Source organism: Stigmatopora argus, chromosome 2 (assembly GCF_051989625.1).
Source record: "Stigmatopora argus isolate UIUO_Sarg chromosome 2, RoL_Sarg_1.0, whole genome shotgun sequence".
NCBI lineage: Eukaryota > Metazoa > Chordata > Actinopteri > Syngnathiformes > Syngnathidae > Stigmatopora > Stigmatopora argus.
This window is the reverse complement of record NC_135388.1, coordinates 11,069,118-11,084,599: the sequence shown is the minus strand read 5'-3', so window position 1 is coordinate 11,084,599 and position 15,482 is coordinate 11,069,118. Positions and strand designations below refer to the sequence as shown.

At 38.2% G+C, this 15,482-nt stretch overlaps 1 long non-coding RNA gene across 3 annotated transcripts in view; it reads right to left on the bottom strand.

Moving 5' to 3' along the window:
• LOC144064295 (uncharacterized) overlaps window positions 1-15,482 on the bottom strand; it is a 128,059-nt gene that overhangs the window by 112,206 nt on the left and 371 nt on the right. For 2 of the 3 annotated variants that reach the window (XR_013296761.1, XR_013296763.1), the window contains exons 1-3: window positions 8,234-8,430; window positions 7,841-7,963; window positions 7,506-7,550 (exon numbers count right to left, since the gene is read on the bottom strand). This is a non-coding gene — a long non-coding RNA (uncharacterized LOC144064295). Of the gene's footprint in view, window positions 1-7,505; window positions 7,551-7,840; window positions 7,964-8,233; window positions 8,431-15,482 lie in introns of those variants that run through there. The other variant, XR_013296764.1, reaches the window with a different exon arrangement.

The following is a 15,482-nucleotide window of genomic DNA, read 5'->3' as shown; positions in this document are numbered from 1 at the left end:
CGTGATCAATACGAGTTAGTAAAAATGACATGCATGTTGTCTATATAGTCCACTTTTATATGATCTGATATATGATTTGTTAACTACACGTATTATGACAGCATTGTTCATTAACAATTCTTTGACTAGCCAACAATTTGACAGGGCTAAACAAGAATACCAACGGTTTAAAATGGCAATGTACCGTTGTGAAAATATGGTATCCTTTTAACACAATTACGTATAGACACACGCATACACTAATTGGGATCGATTAAACTGATGAAAAGATTAGCTCTCAACACTTAAATCCTTTTTTTAGTCTTTAAATAAATTGTGACATGTACAGTGTATGTAGTACTTTGTCACTGTGCAATTCCATCAATTTTTATTTATTCATTTATTGATTTTTTAAATTTAAACTAATCTAACTGTATTAGGTTTCCATGAAGACCATTTTAAGAAACCAATGAGACACGATCCTTCATCGTATTGGAACCTTTTGTAAAACTCTAAAGGCTTTAACTCACTAATCTTATTTTACTTCAATTAGTCAAGCTGAAAATACAAAGCAGCGGTATATTGTCAGGCCAAGAAATCATCAACCTTAGTGTTTCAGATGGCCAACAACTGTGCTGTCACCACAGTAATTGAAATGCCAATCAATGGCTGGCGCGAGAGCAGCTTTTAGGACGTGCCTAAGGTGGCTGCCTGGAGCATGCTCAGTTTAACACAGTGGCGATGCAAGAGTGTAAACAGACTCTACATATCGACTGCCTCATCGATACTGGTGATCAATTAGTCAACATTATTTGTACAGGTCTTCACAGGTACTCAATCATTTACTGATGCATTGTCCACACCTGTCTCTAGAGGGAGACAGAGCTAGAGCAAAAATAAAAATTAAAAAAAAATATTGGTGCTAGTGGGTTTTGCACATTTCTATGTATTGAACATGAAACTTAGCCTAGTTGATGTTAATCTAGTCATAAAAATTCTCACTGCAGGATTGGAAATGATTGTTAGAAAAAATAGGAAACAAACACAAAAACAAAGATTACAGCTGAGAGAAGATTAAAACATCTATCCTTTAGTCTACGAAGAGACATTCACTGGATTTTGTCTTCTCTACCTAAAAAAGATATTTTTATTTGTGCTTATAGTGATGTAATTATTTTATTTATTTTATTTACTTTAAAAAAAAGGTAATCAGCAAGAAATGCATCAATGTTTTACAACACATTGTTGTGCGAGTGCAGAAGATCAATGTCTAGTTTTCAAAATATCTAAAGTTTTGCTCAGCATAAGGCTATTCATACATTCAATTTCAACAACACGTTTATGTTTAAGATTTTTAAAAACATAATGATTTGCATGTCCGTGATTCTAACTGAGGCAATGCACTTTTTTTCAAGTGCTCCCGCCAACATAAAGTTGTTATTTTGCACAAAAATGCTTCCTTGCTACTTTAATTGCTATCCTGGAGATGCAGGATGTACATTTTTAGTATAATGATCATGAGCACATCTGCATGCGCTGGTGGTTTAAAAAGCCACGTTTAAAATGAACAGCACAGGCTAACCAAGAGTCCAGCTATCACGGTTTCACGGTATCAAACACGTTGGATTCACTTCTTGGTTTGCATAAAAAAGCAATGAGACTCAAACTTGGTACTAAAGCTTCACAGTTGCTCCCCAGAGATAGGAAATATATATCGGGAAGAGATAGGTGAACAGATAACACGCGATTTGTTTTAAATTGCACAACACCACACGATTGATACACGGCAGTAGGAAAAAAAAATGAAGAAAAAATAAAATGCACGATGAATCATGAGACCAGCAGCATGCTTTGTAATGTTAGTTTCAGAAAAAAAAAGTATAATAGATTCAAAACACAAAAATAATAAATATGGTGGGGTGAACAACCCTTAGGACACCCGCCTCAAAGTTACTGTCCCTTATCCAGTCAGCAGCACACATGCATACAAAGCACCTGACTTCTCCTGAAATGTATTTGCACAAAGTTTTATACTCTCAATAACAGCCGTCATACAAACAAAAGGCAGCAAGGGCTTTCATTTTTTTTTCTTTGCCTCTAGTTAAAAACAATTCCGCATAAATGTCCTCTAAATCTGTACAACCCTTGAAATTCATGATGAATTTTTATTTTTCCTCTCCTCTCAAAGCATGCACTTCAGCTAGATGAAAGAGTAATATTCCAGCAATAAAGCTTGATTTACATTCCCTGCGCCGGTTCTCCCTCTTCCTTTTTATTTGATCATTTAACCGGGATCATATAACTGTATATCAGACACAAATGAAATCTGGTCCCGCGCACATTAAGACCATGTCTTTTCTGCGGCTTACATCCCCTCCAACCTAAGCAGCCAACTCTACGGCAAGCCAAGGGCAGAGTCCCATTCATTTTCAGGCCCATTTCCTCATATGATTAGGCGATCAATCAATCTCAGCATTCAGTCTCATCAAGCAGACGGGATTATCTTCCCATCTTCCCCTCTCCCTCGTTCGACTCCCGCCCTTCCATACAAGGCACGGCATATTAACATCAGCTCAAGTATAGCCCAACAAAAGCAACGTGGCACATCCTCTGACCACAAACAATACTTCCCATCTTAGTCATCCCACAGACAGCCATATCTTTACCTTAAAAAGCCCCTGGTGATGCTCACAGATACTCAAATACCCGCATTACACTTTGAGGTGAGTCAATGCTGCAGGCATTTAAAAATATACAACATCATATATAACAATACAACACAAGCACACTCTATAGTGCCTTGTTAGAGCTTTTAAAAAGGCTTACGCAAAGATTCTATTCCAACTTGCAGAACAAGTCATACATAAGATGATGCAAATAAAATGAGGCCTAATGTAGTATCTGGTAAAAAAAAAATGTTAACTGGAATTGAAATATGATCATAAAACAAGATCCGTGTTGGGAAAAAAACAAGTGTATTCTTTAATTTCATTAAAAGCATTCTACCATGCACATCAAGTTGCTTTTTATTTTAAATCATTTCTTAGTCAGAGCAGAAGTATAACATCATATTGCTAAGTGTTGAAGAGAAATACATATATTAGTAATAAACATTGGCTGAGAAGGCATTAAAAATTTAAATTACTTTTAAATGCCATCACTAATTTTTAATATTCATATTTCTGGCAGATAACCACCCGCTAAAAAGGAGCATTTCCCTGCCTTGCTAAAAATAATCATTGAATTCCACTTAATGGCAAAAAGCTTTTTGATGTAGAAATGCTAATTCCTTACAGCACACTGATCAAACTGTCACGCTTTCAATACACACTAGCTTTTAGTGACCATGTTCTAGGTTAATAAAGTTTCACGCCTGAGATACAACATTTCTTACCCTGCTAATGTCTCATGGACATAGGAGGCAATTGAATTACTATCACTGAGGCCCACCCCCTTGTTCAATCAGACTGAAAAGAAAATGAAGTTGCACAATGGAAGAAAGAGTACATTTATGCAACAAAAAAAAGTTTAGAACAATCTTGAACCACCGATTATGATGTTTTCATGTTAGTGACAATTATATGACCAACAGCCAAAACCTTGAGCAAAAAAATGCCATCTTTGCATCCAAAAACATGAATCTGGACGCAAGAAAATACAATTACAAATTCATATTGCTGAATAATTCCCAGTTAATTCAGTTTTGGAGGGCAATTGTTGTGTGTGCAATGCACAATTGTTTACTTATGACATGAGAAAATAACGCTATTGTGTAATATTACTAAATTAATCTAAATAAGGGCCGGCTTGAGTGGTTAACATGTCGCCCTCACAGCTCTGGGGTCCTGGGTTCAAATCCAGGTCAATCCACCTGTGTGGAGTTTGCATGTTCTCCCCGGGACTGCGTGGGTTTTCGCCGGGTACTACGGTTTCCTCCCACATTGCAAAGACATGCATGGTAAGCTGATTGGACACTCTAAATTGCCCCGAAGTATGAGTGTGAGTGTGAATGGTTGTCCGTCTGCTTGTGCTCTGCGATTGGCTGGCCACTAACGAGGTAATTTTTGAAAAATTCTTAGACTGTCATCAGAAACAAAAAGAAAATAATGATATAAAGTGTAAAAATAAGAGCATACACATCCTATATTTTGCAATACAATCAATCAAATCATGTTAGACAATCCAGACCCCCCCAAAAATAATTCTCAAACTTCCTGCTTTATCAAGGTCTTACTCGAATGACTCATCTGCATTTATATTTTCATTTTTAAAGACTTTCAGCTGATACTACTAATAGGTACAGAAGAATGGAGAAAACATTGGGAAAAACAGTATCTTGATGTTAAACGATGGTGATGGCTCAAAGGAAATGATGAGATTAGTCAGATGCTTTTTGGACCACATTGCAGTCCTTGGGGCAGGTGTGAATTAGCCTCTTTAGGTTCATAATGGGACTATGACTTGGCAACGTCTTTGTTACAAACTAAGATTTTCATCCTTTGGCAGCTCATTAGACCATCAGCTCAGGCCATTCCCCCCCTACAGCCCTTAATTAAAGTGTAATGATTACAAAAGTACAGATCATTCCACTGCTATGTGACCGCCAGTCTTAACTGCATAATGCCAGCAGGCTCACTTTTTCGAAAACTTGTTTTTTTTCCTTTTTAAACATTACATTTAATGTGCACGTGACCTCATCAAAGCTCCAAAGACTGTTAGTCCTCATAATGTTGATATTAATCATGGTCTACATGCTCTCCATTTCCTTTGTTACTTGTGTATTCTCTTCTGAATGGACGACAGCTTTATCTGCAACTAATTTGATTTCTAGACCTCATTATGGCTGAAAATATCTTCATTTGCAATAGGTGGACAAGCCCAGGTTATTGTGTTGCATGAGCTTCATATTGTGTGTTAATGATTGACATCAATGCCAACATTAATTAAATTGAACCTTTGCGGAAGCAGGGATGTAACTATGCCTTCTATAACCTTAGGTGACTAATGTTTTGTCTGCTTTTCAATATATTTTCCATATTTGTTTTTTCACTAGGTTTTTAGAAAAGTGATTATGTTACTGCCTTGTTGATGCACTGTATGTATACTGTATATCTTCGTTTTATTATTTAAAAAATGTTATTAAAGAGATTGTGGCTTGTTTAATCTGATTATTAATAAGAACATATGAAATGTTATATGGCACAAAGAATGAGTGAAGCGAGAAATCCCAGAAGTGGCTGAAAGATAACCCTGATCACCTAATATTAACTTAACCTAAAATGTGCCATTTGATAGCACTGGGTTGTCAAACTGAAAAATGCACACAACCTCACATGCCATTGAAATATGAACTCAAATGGTGAACAACGTTCTAAAGTCTAACTGCATGTACATTGAAAAAAAGAGATGTTATCTAACCCAAAATTGTGTATACACATTTTTTTACCAGGCGAGTGAAGACTTTTTTCATCTCGTGTTATGCACTACTTTTTTCAAATGTTCCTAAATCCAAACACTGTACTGTATGTTACAACTACAGGAAAAAAAATCTCAAGTAAGAATGTCATCTAATATTCCCTGCAGCTACTGTTAAGCATTAAGCTGAAGCTCGAGTCAAAGCACAATGTGATTATGAATGTGATTAGTTTTCTGAGTGGTGTTTCTGCTTGGGCCTGACAAGACAGACCTGCCATTAGACGAGGGAAAAATTGACCTTGGAGGCACCTCAGATAGCTTCTAATCACCAGCTATGTTAAAAGGTAGAATTAAAGGTTTATATGACTTGCCGCATGTGTTTGGAATAAGACTGGATTATCAATCTACTTTATATTTAAAAGTAATTAGAATTTGTCATTTCTTCCCAAGTCTCGGCAGAAAGATGTCGGGTGGTCTTGGTGGGGGTTGACAGGTTAATTGAGGAATAATACCCTTCAGAATGATAGATTTTGGTGACTTGAGATGTCAGAATCCATTATAGGGAAATTTAAAAGTGCAATTAATGGGGAGGCTGGGTGCAAAATTCTCTTTTTAATTCCCCCCTTGCTTCTCTTGCATTATTATTAATGTTCGGCATGAGATGTCCAGACATTCATGTCTCTGTTTGGGCGCCAAGCCACCGTCCAATAGAGTTTGGCACAAACAAGGCTTAATTAATGATCTCATTCCTTCAGTAAATCAAATAGCTTTAGCAGGATGGTGGACTTAAGGGGCATTTTATGAGATAAGTGAAAATATACAGATTATTGCTTTAAAAGAACAGGACTTGACATGAGACAGCCATAAGAAAAGCTGTAGCAAATTTAGCCGGGAGACTTCAAGAGATACTTTTCCAAGAGGTTATTTTTGTTCAGAAAGGACCAAGACGGTAATGTGACGCAGATAAAAAGGTGATTAGTGGAGCGCCCATATTTTCAAGAACCGGGTGTTGGATGTCAACACTTGTGTTAATAAATTTTAAGTGTGACATTTTTTACCACCTGCTACAGGCTAAATTGTGTGTCAGCACTGCTCTGCAGAGGCTTATTTTAATGACACGTCTTCTTAATCTTGTTATTATCTCATTTATGATCTCAAATGTCTGGGTGGTATACAGCCATTATGAATTATGTCCATTATGATCATTGGCTTAGTATAAACTAAATATTCTAATTTGGGGGCTTGCAAGGGGCAGTAATTTAACTCTAATATATATTTTACACATACCTACATACACATACATACATATACATAATACGTTAGTTGTCTTAATATCTTTTGGATGCACTCTTTTCTTCTGTGCTCATGTCCCCCATCATTTGGACAGCTGGAAACAAAATTCATCCAATTCGTTCTGCTGCTTTTCTCTCTCCTCGCCAATCCCCCCCCAACCCCATTCCCCCAATCCCCCTCACTGTCGTAATAGGATCTGCAGGAATCATTCAAAGGCGAGATATAATTTACTGCTTGCCGTGCACAATAACCCCTCCCACTTTCACCCCCTTTCTCAATCGCACAAGGTGCCCTGCGGATGAACTAATCATACTTGAAATATTATTTCTGCTTCTTATTCCACCATTTTATGAACAGCGCCTTTTTTATGGTGCGATGGGTTTAACCCCTGCCTGGTCTCCCCCTCATCAGTCTGTAGGCGGCATGAGGGAGGGTGTGTGGGTGTGTGTGTGCATGTGTGTGCGGGTGTGCGTGCACGTGTGCGCGTGCGTGCATGTTGAGGGCCGCTAGAGACTGACAAAAAATGCTATGCGATACAGTATATATTTCTTTGTACACATGTGTCTTATGGCTTTGATTAATCCTGGTGGTAGCCCAGCACCCAGGCAAAATAGCATGTATAGTAGAGTATATGATAACATAACATTTACATCTACTTGTATAACGACAAAAAATATTTTACTGGGATGTCACCTTGAGTTCTAAATGCAATCGTGTGTTCTCATCGGTTACCATTTGTCATTATTAACAGCATATGCAATCTCAGTGGCAATAAATGTTCTCATTATGACAACCTACATAAAAAAAAATGTTTTTACCTGTGAGATGATGTCGCTCCACTCAAACATATACCAAACAGATGCCTGAAATACACAACATAAAATTACCAGACAAGAAATTAAAAAAAGGGGCTTTTGAAAACTCAAATCAAAAGATGAATGTTGGGATTTACACTTATTCAGGATATCTAAAACAAATCAATTAAATGAATGTTAACATTTACTAAAATATCCTTGTTTAGGACAGTACAATATATACATATGCTGCTCAACACATTCTAATTTTTCAATAATGTGCAATATTTTACAGTGCTGATGATAAACTATTATTAAACAATGTAAAATCTAAATAGATATGTTTGGAAGCAACTCACATTGATGTGGGGGGAAAATAGGCACAAAATACCATTGTGTCAAATTAATGCCAGCTGCAAAGCATGGTGGAGGTGGTATAGTTGATCAGGATTGCTCTTCTACCTCAGGGTCTGGATGGACCACTGTCAAAGAGAATATTAATTATTAAGTTTATCAAGAGGGTCTGCCAGTAAAAATATGAATCAACAAAAGATAGATTACACATGCAACATGACTTTGAAACAGTAATACGTCAATAATGGCTCTAACAGCAGGAAATGCCAGGATGTCTGGACTGGACTCCAAGTGAGACTCAGATACAAAGCTTTCTAGTGAATTAAAAATGTCTTCATTTTGCAGGCCCTCATTCAGAGGGTAGATACAAAATATCAAGGATCTTTATATTAACTCACAGTGAGGAAGCAGATGACACAAAACTGACATTCACTCTTCCAGGAGGGTGGAAAAAAAGTAACAAATAAAGTGAGGAGGCTGGGTCAATGTCAAAGAGATTTTCTGGAAAATAATAAGTCTTATTTTGTTGAAGAATGCTGGCTTGGGTGTTGCATTAGCAGGCAAAGTCAAAGGAGACACTAACTATTTACACACAGAAGGTTTTTGGGAACAGGTGGAAATGATTGGTGATCAAGGATGACATGAGGAGGGGCAAATCCTGTGAAACTAAGACTTTCAAAATAAAACAGGAAATGGTGCCACAGAAGGAAATATATCTTTTAAAATTAACAATTAAGTTACAGAGCAACCAGATTGAGATGATGTGGTATAACCTCAAGAGCAATTCACACTAATTTTCCTAATCATATTAATAAAATAAAATATATATTTTTCCCCCAAGAAATATGGTCTTAAATTCATCCTGACCATCTGTCAGATCTGGAAGTACAGCACATTTTTTTGGTAGAGTTTATTAGTTTAAGCAGACTGCGGTTGTCTGAGTTGATTTCTTGTGGAATTACATAATACACAGAAAGAGCACCAAAGGTTTTATTGACATCAAGAGGCTGATATTCAGGCTCATTTGTTCCAGCTTTTTGTTTTAGCAGAGCATGACTACTAAATAATGCAATAGCATATTTGTCAAATCAACAGGTTTTGGCTTACTCCATTTATTCGGCCAGGGAATTTGTACAATAACACATTTTCAGTAACCAACAGTTAGAAAACATAAACAACACTTGTTCTTATATTTTCTCGTTTTTTACAAATGCGTAGTGGCTCAGCAGATGTGATAATATGATACAGTCTGGAAAAATGTGAAGGAAAAAAAAAAAAGGACAAACTCCACGAGGAAGAGCAAGTCAGACCACAGGCAGCCATCAGCTGCTCACTTGTACTTAAGGAACACATTTACTTCTTATTGATTCCCCATGCTTTAGTCAATTTCTTGTCACTTTTCATTGCCTGTGCGTGTGATCTCACTTTAGCAACTTGTAGCAAAGAAACAACAAAAGTAGAATTCAGTCAAGAAAGGGAGTGGAAAAATATGCCAGATTTAAACCATGCATGATCCGTAATGTTTGTAAAATACCAATAGCATGACTATCAATAAATAGCATGTAGTCTATGCACTAGAGGGAAGGTTATATACATAGGAAGACCATAATGAAGCTCCTATAGCAGACACAAGGCAATAATTCAGACTCGGTAGTAGACAGCAGTTAGACAACAGATGTTGGGCCCCAACCATTTTCATAAATCACTGGAAGACGTTACATTATTGTAATCAAATTATTTTCCTTTCTTGGGTTGTGTCTGTTTTTTTTCTAGTTACTTCTTACCTGTTCATTTTCTGCTATGTGAAAAAAATACATTTGATTTTCTTAAACATTTTGACGCTGGATTTCATTTACACAAATATAAACACTTAACTGTACTTATTCTGATTTCTGTTGCTTGGAGAGAACACACTACCTTTAAAAGAAATTAAGAAATCATTACAGAGGGGGGGAAAAGCACTTGAATTAATCCCTCTAACCTATAAAAAAAAGACTAAAGTCTGAATGATTGGTGAGTGAAGCAAAGTCTGAATGATTGGTGAGTGAAGCAAAGCCAAATGGGGAAAAAAAACTGATATTTTTTTTTTTAACAAAACACTGTCAATGATATGATGTGATTGATTACTCTTCATATTGTAAATTCAATACAAAATATTAGGAAAAAAACAAGTTTCAAATCTAAAAAACACAGCCAGAATAATGAATGTTAATCAATAAACACTTCACTAGAAGAACAAAAGTCAACATTTAGCACATAACATCTATTGCTGAAGTAGTATTCAAATATATCATGCCCTTATAAATTGTCATTGTATCTCTTTTGCATGCTTAAGCATGAACACATTAATCTAACCTCACAAAATAAATATTACGACACAAGTGGAAATTGAAAGATTACGAAAGGACAATGGAAGAAAAGCATTCCATCTAAACACCTGATTTATTTCAAAGCACACACACACACTCACGCACACAAAAAACAACGTAGTCTATTTCTCATCACTCTCAATGTTGACTGCAATGACATTAGCTACCATTGCTTGTTTGTGGCTCTAATGACAAGTAAGAGGCGCCTGCTGTCGCTATAGCAACAGCCAAGATTTAATACATCATACCTTGTTACAGTAGTCAAGAGGGGATGTTTTGGTAAAAAAATGAATGCATCACAGGAAGCAGAACAGTACGGGACAGCCGCTCAGCATTTATCACAAGCTTGTTAATTGCAACATTAATTTAGTGCCGCAAAAGGAGGCAACAGTCCGCAGTGGATGTTCACTGACCTTGGCCTGATATTCTGAGTGTCATATGTGCATGCGGAAGACAGCGAAGATGATAAAGAAGCTGAACAAAGATTGGTGTGTGTGCTGCTGGGGGGTGGGCACGAGCTCCAGGCAGTGAATGCTGCCACGCTTTAATTGCATATGATTCACAATTGGAAGAGAAATGACATGAAACTGCCCACACTCATCCAAAGCTTGACTGAGAAACTGTTATCGCGTAGCTTTAGACGTTTATGATTAAATAAAAGTTGAGGTAAAATCAATAAATGACTTTATATATTTGCAATTAGCTGTAAAAGCAACTGTGAGTTGGATGTGCTAAACTACGCGTACTGGCAGCCAATCATTTCAATGGGAGAGATTATTTAGATTACAGTGGTGTTTTGAGTAACAAACATGAACTCATTCAATGGCATCAACGGCAATGCCAACCCTCTCATTTGACATCAAGCCCCTTGAACAGCCGTGAATGAGTTAAAACCCAAGATCGACGTACCAAATGAAGTGTCCGGTTCGAGTGTGTGTAGCCTTTTGTTTTTGAAATACTACTTGTATAATTACCCCAATTGAAACACTGTCTACATTATTCTCATCTACTCCCTTGCATACTTGTTCATAATGTCTCCACTGTCATTAGCCCACATTCAGGGAGAATAATGAGTAATTCACTCACTTGACAAAAAGCCCTCAGTCGAACGCTGTTAGGTTTAATTATGGGATAACAGGAGCAAGACAATGGACAATGATAAGAAATTAACCGCTATTTGTATGTAATCAATGTTTAATATGTAAAAAGCTCTTCAAGATAAGGTATTAAGTGGAATATTTCCTCACTCGAGAAGCGTTTCCTTATTCGAGTTTCTGAGCTTCCACAGAGAGGAGGGGAAACAAAAGAAATGGGACAAATTGTTCTCCCACAGGGTTTGCTTGAAATACATTCTTGGAGTGTTCCTCTTAAGGGTTAAATTGTTGATGTTAAATGGCATGCTGGAATCTGCTATCTACCCGCTAATTAGATGGCAATTACAGCAGAGCTATGAGAGCTTGTCTGTTCCAATTAGAAACACTTTTAGCAGTCAGTCTGCCTGACCTTTGCTTTACTTTCTCTACTTTGAATTAATGGCAGATACGGGGAGTAATGTGCTTGGATGGTCAGCCTTGTTGCTAAGAGAACCAAAGACATACACACACATATATTTAACAAAATATTGATTCACAAGACATTCTGAAGATACTGTGGAATCCAGCAGACTTTGGACAAGAAGCGGGGTATACTCTGGATTGGTCGCCAACCAATCATAGACTTAAGACAAACAGCCATTCACATAGAGAAGACGATAAATGCATAGAGAAGGGTTGTGGGTTGAGTGTGCCAACCACTCATTCGATTACGTTTACGGGAGATGATGGAATAGAAAGTCTATTAGAGTGACTTTGACAAGTAGGTATCAGAATTCCATGAGTAAAAACAAGTACAAAAAAATTGTGCAAAGAGGGGGAATCCAGTGCATCACCTGGTGTTGCAAAGCGCACATTTAGAGGAATGTCAGCATCATCCCATTCCAGCCAAATAAATGACCGACATGGCATCGACATTAGAGCCAACACGATTTTATCTGTTTTGTTTTCAAAACGCTGAAATGGAAATAGTTCTTGGGGGTTGCATGGATTACATTAATCACACTACAGGCCACTCTGTTTGGTGGTGGTTTGCGCTCTCTCAGTAAGAGGAACTTTCTGAATGACTGAGGAGTGTCTCAGGCATCCACAGTCCACCTGGTCTCCATTATCTCTCCATTTCACAGGCTTGCACCCCCTAACAGGGCAGCCTGGGAATGGGTCTGGCTCTTTCATCTTCCAATCATTATAGCAGCCAGCTCAGGGTCACGGGCCCATGCAGGCTGACAGGCATTCCAGCAGCAATACACTACAAGTGATTTTGGTTAGGATTTTAAAAAACACAAAAAAGGCCTGAGAAATATCCATATACCAACAAGTCTCAAAGCACTTATTGTATTAAGAATTCCCTCTCAGGGTTCACATCCTATGTGAAATATGATGCTGCACCTCCAAACTGTGCCTCTCGCTTCCCTAATAACAACGCCCTTCCTCAGCCATTGCCTAAATGAAGTCTCTTTTGTGGCACAAACACAGAGAGGCACACATGAAAATCAACACTAATTCTATTTTTTTTAACTCGTCTCCCCCTATGAAGGTGCTGTTTACATGTGTAAAGTGACATCATGTTGACCCCCCACCCCCCCCCCCCCCCCAACTCGCCCCACCTCTGCTGTTTTATTACTCTTAAATCATGTCCACTGAGGGACATTTGAAGACAGATCAAGGAGAAGCCAAATTCTTTCCCTTCAGCTTTAACGTCCAAAGGGATTTAACAGACCCTTCTCCGACAATCTGTGAAACACATTTATGGAGAAAGGATACACCACCTGATGGTTCGGGTCTGACATGGTACACCCATTATCATTTTGCATACGAGAGCAGAATGAGGTGTAATAATTGATCTCTCGTGTACTTGCACTCACATTCCCACAACACTGTCAGCGCAACGCTGTTTCGAGGAGAACAAAATAGCGAGCGGCGCGCACTGAAGCCTTTTCAATGCATCATCACTTTAAGGTTACGAAAATGACACGAAAGGCACTTTGAAGTTGAGGAAAGTTCTTACTTATTCCTACTCCAACACATGATTTATTAAGGGATAAAAGTGGGCAAACGAGACGAGGAAAGGGGTAGATAAAGGATAAAGAAGGACAAACACATTCCCTGCACATATTCTCTGCATTATGAGTGACGGGGGAGCTGATCATTCAATTACTGACTGCCGTCACAGGCTAATATTTCTGCCTGTCAGGGCCCATTTTGACTCAGTTTTGCTCGGACTTCTTCTGATGGACCTCATTTCCTGTTAAATAGAACCAGAAGGTGCTGCGAAAATGCAGACACTTGATCCTGTGTTCAAGAGATGGGAAATGCTGCAGCACAGCCTTCAGCCAGCTACAATCGGCTGCACACCTTCCCAGCATGGATCCTAAAGGGAAGTGAGTTTACCTGCCACTCACTCAAAGCACAAGTGGAGACCAACACTGCCTTTTTTGGAGGCTAATGGCCTGCTTGTATTTCAGTCTATAAATCTAAGGGTGCGATTCAAATCATCCCTTCAGAATGTCTTCACATAACACTAGTGTTCGAACCCTGAAAGGTACTAAACAAATCATAGACACTAACTTTTAGCTTTGACTGCATGGAACAAAAAGTTGTTTTAGTAGACGTAAAAAATTGAAGATATGTCCTGTTTTTTTCCTAGGTTAGATGGTTTCCACCCATTGCTATATTGTACGCGGTCTTAGGTTGGTTTTCTATGGGTACTATGGTTTCCTCCGACATCCTCAAAATATGCAAGGTAGGCTGGTTGAACATTCTAAATTGCCTCTAGGTAGGAGTGTGAATGCTTATCCATCTCCTTGTGCGATTGGTTGGCCACCGATTCAGGGTGTCTGCTGCCTGGTCCTGTAGTTATCTGGGATAGGCTAGGGGGTTAGGGCTAACCCCAGCAGCCCCGCTACCCTTGTAAGCTTTCTGAGTGAGATATTTTGTACTTTCTTCTAGCCTTGACCTCAGACAACACTAGGCAATACATCTTAAACTCATAATTGTACAAACAAGTTGTCTGGAGGTATACCGCTACATTACATTGCATTATATACCACGATACGTCCAACCCAATAAAAAAATCCAGAAAGGTTGAAATTTGGACTTTCCAATTCCCCAAATTACTACATCTCGGAGTCCTGTCTAAAGAGTTAGCCTGACACTTTCACATCACCTTAGTTTAGAATACCATATCAGAGTCAGTCCATCCAAAACAGTTGTGCTTTATTTATCTTTACTCATCACTGAGAATGGTCTTTCAGGTTTTTTTTGGGGTGAAAGTTGTGTGGTGAGAAGAGCCAGCTCAAATGCGGGAAGCTGTCTGCTCCATCACTTACTTAGAATGAATGACTTACTGAGATGCATTGTGAATTATAATTAAATATGGGGGCAAGTTTTACAGAGGTGGGCCATTCTCTTCACATTGCCCAAGGCCTGTGTCAGACCAAGGCGCTAACCCAATTTCACACTGTGTGACTTGGTCTGGCCTGTTTCAATACACTATCACAGTATGAGTGCCATCTGGTCCTGGCCTATGAAGGAAATGGCCTTGCTTTTCACACAGATCAGATTAGAGTGTTTTTAATTCATTCGGGATGTGCCCTTGTGTGTTAAGTGGCTCAACGTGGGCAGTGAATCGCGCCTGTTGCTTAAGAAATGATGGCTTCTCCTGCAGGGGTTTAAGTTAGTTACTTAAAACCCAGCTTATGTGATCCATTTTCTTATCAATTATCCACTAAGTAAGTATTTAATTGAATACTGTATATTGAGTATATTGATATTTGTAAGGAACTACATACTATGATCGAATTGAAATGAAAACAATTCGAGGATGGGTCCGACAGTGACTTATTTTAACTCATTTTACTAATCTGTACCGTCACTGGTTGTGCAAAGAAAACATTCTAACAAGACTAGATCAGAAATAAATACAATATACCATCAATTCTATATTTTGGTGACTAAATAGCATATAAGAAATGATGTTTCAAGACTTATGAAAATGTGCTCGTTGCTAATGACAACTGCTTCTAGTTGTCAAAACAAACAAAAAAAGCCTTCAGCATGACAACCAGAGTGGCAGTGAGTGAAGCACTTTCTTTTCCCCTAAATTAGTATGTCCAAAGCTAATGCACTGACAACTGTGCGCTAAGGAGAACGCATATCAAGCAATCTTGGCCAAATGTTTCCCTCAT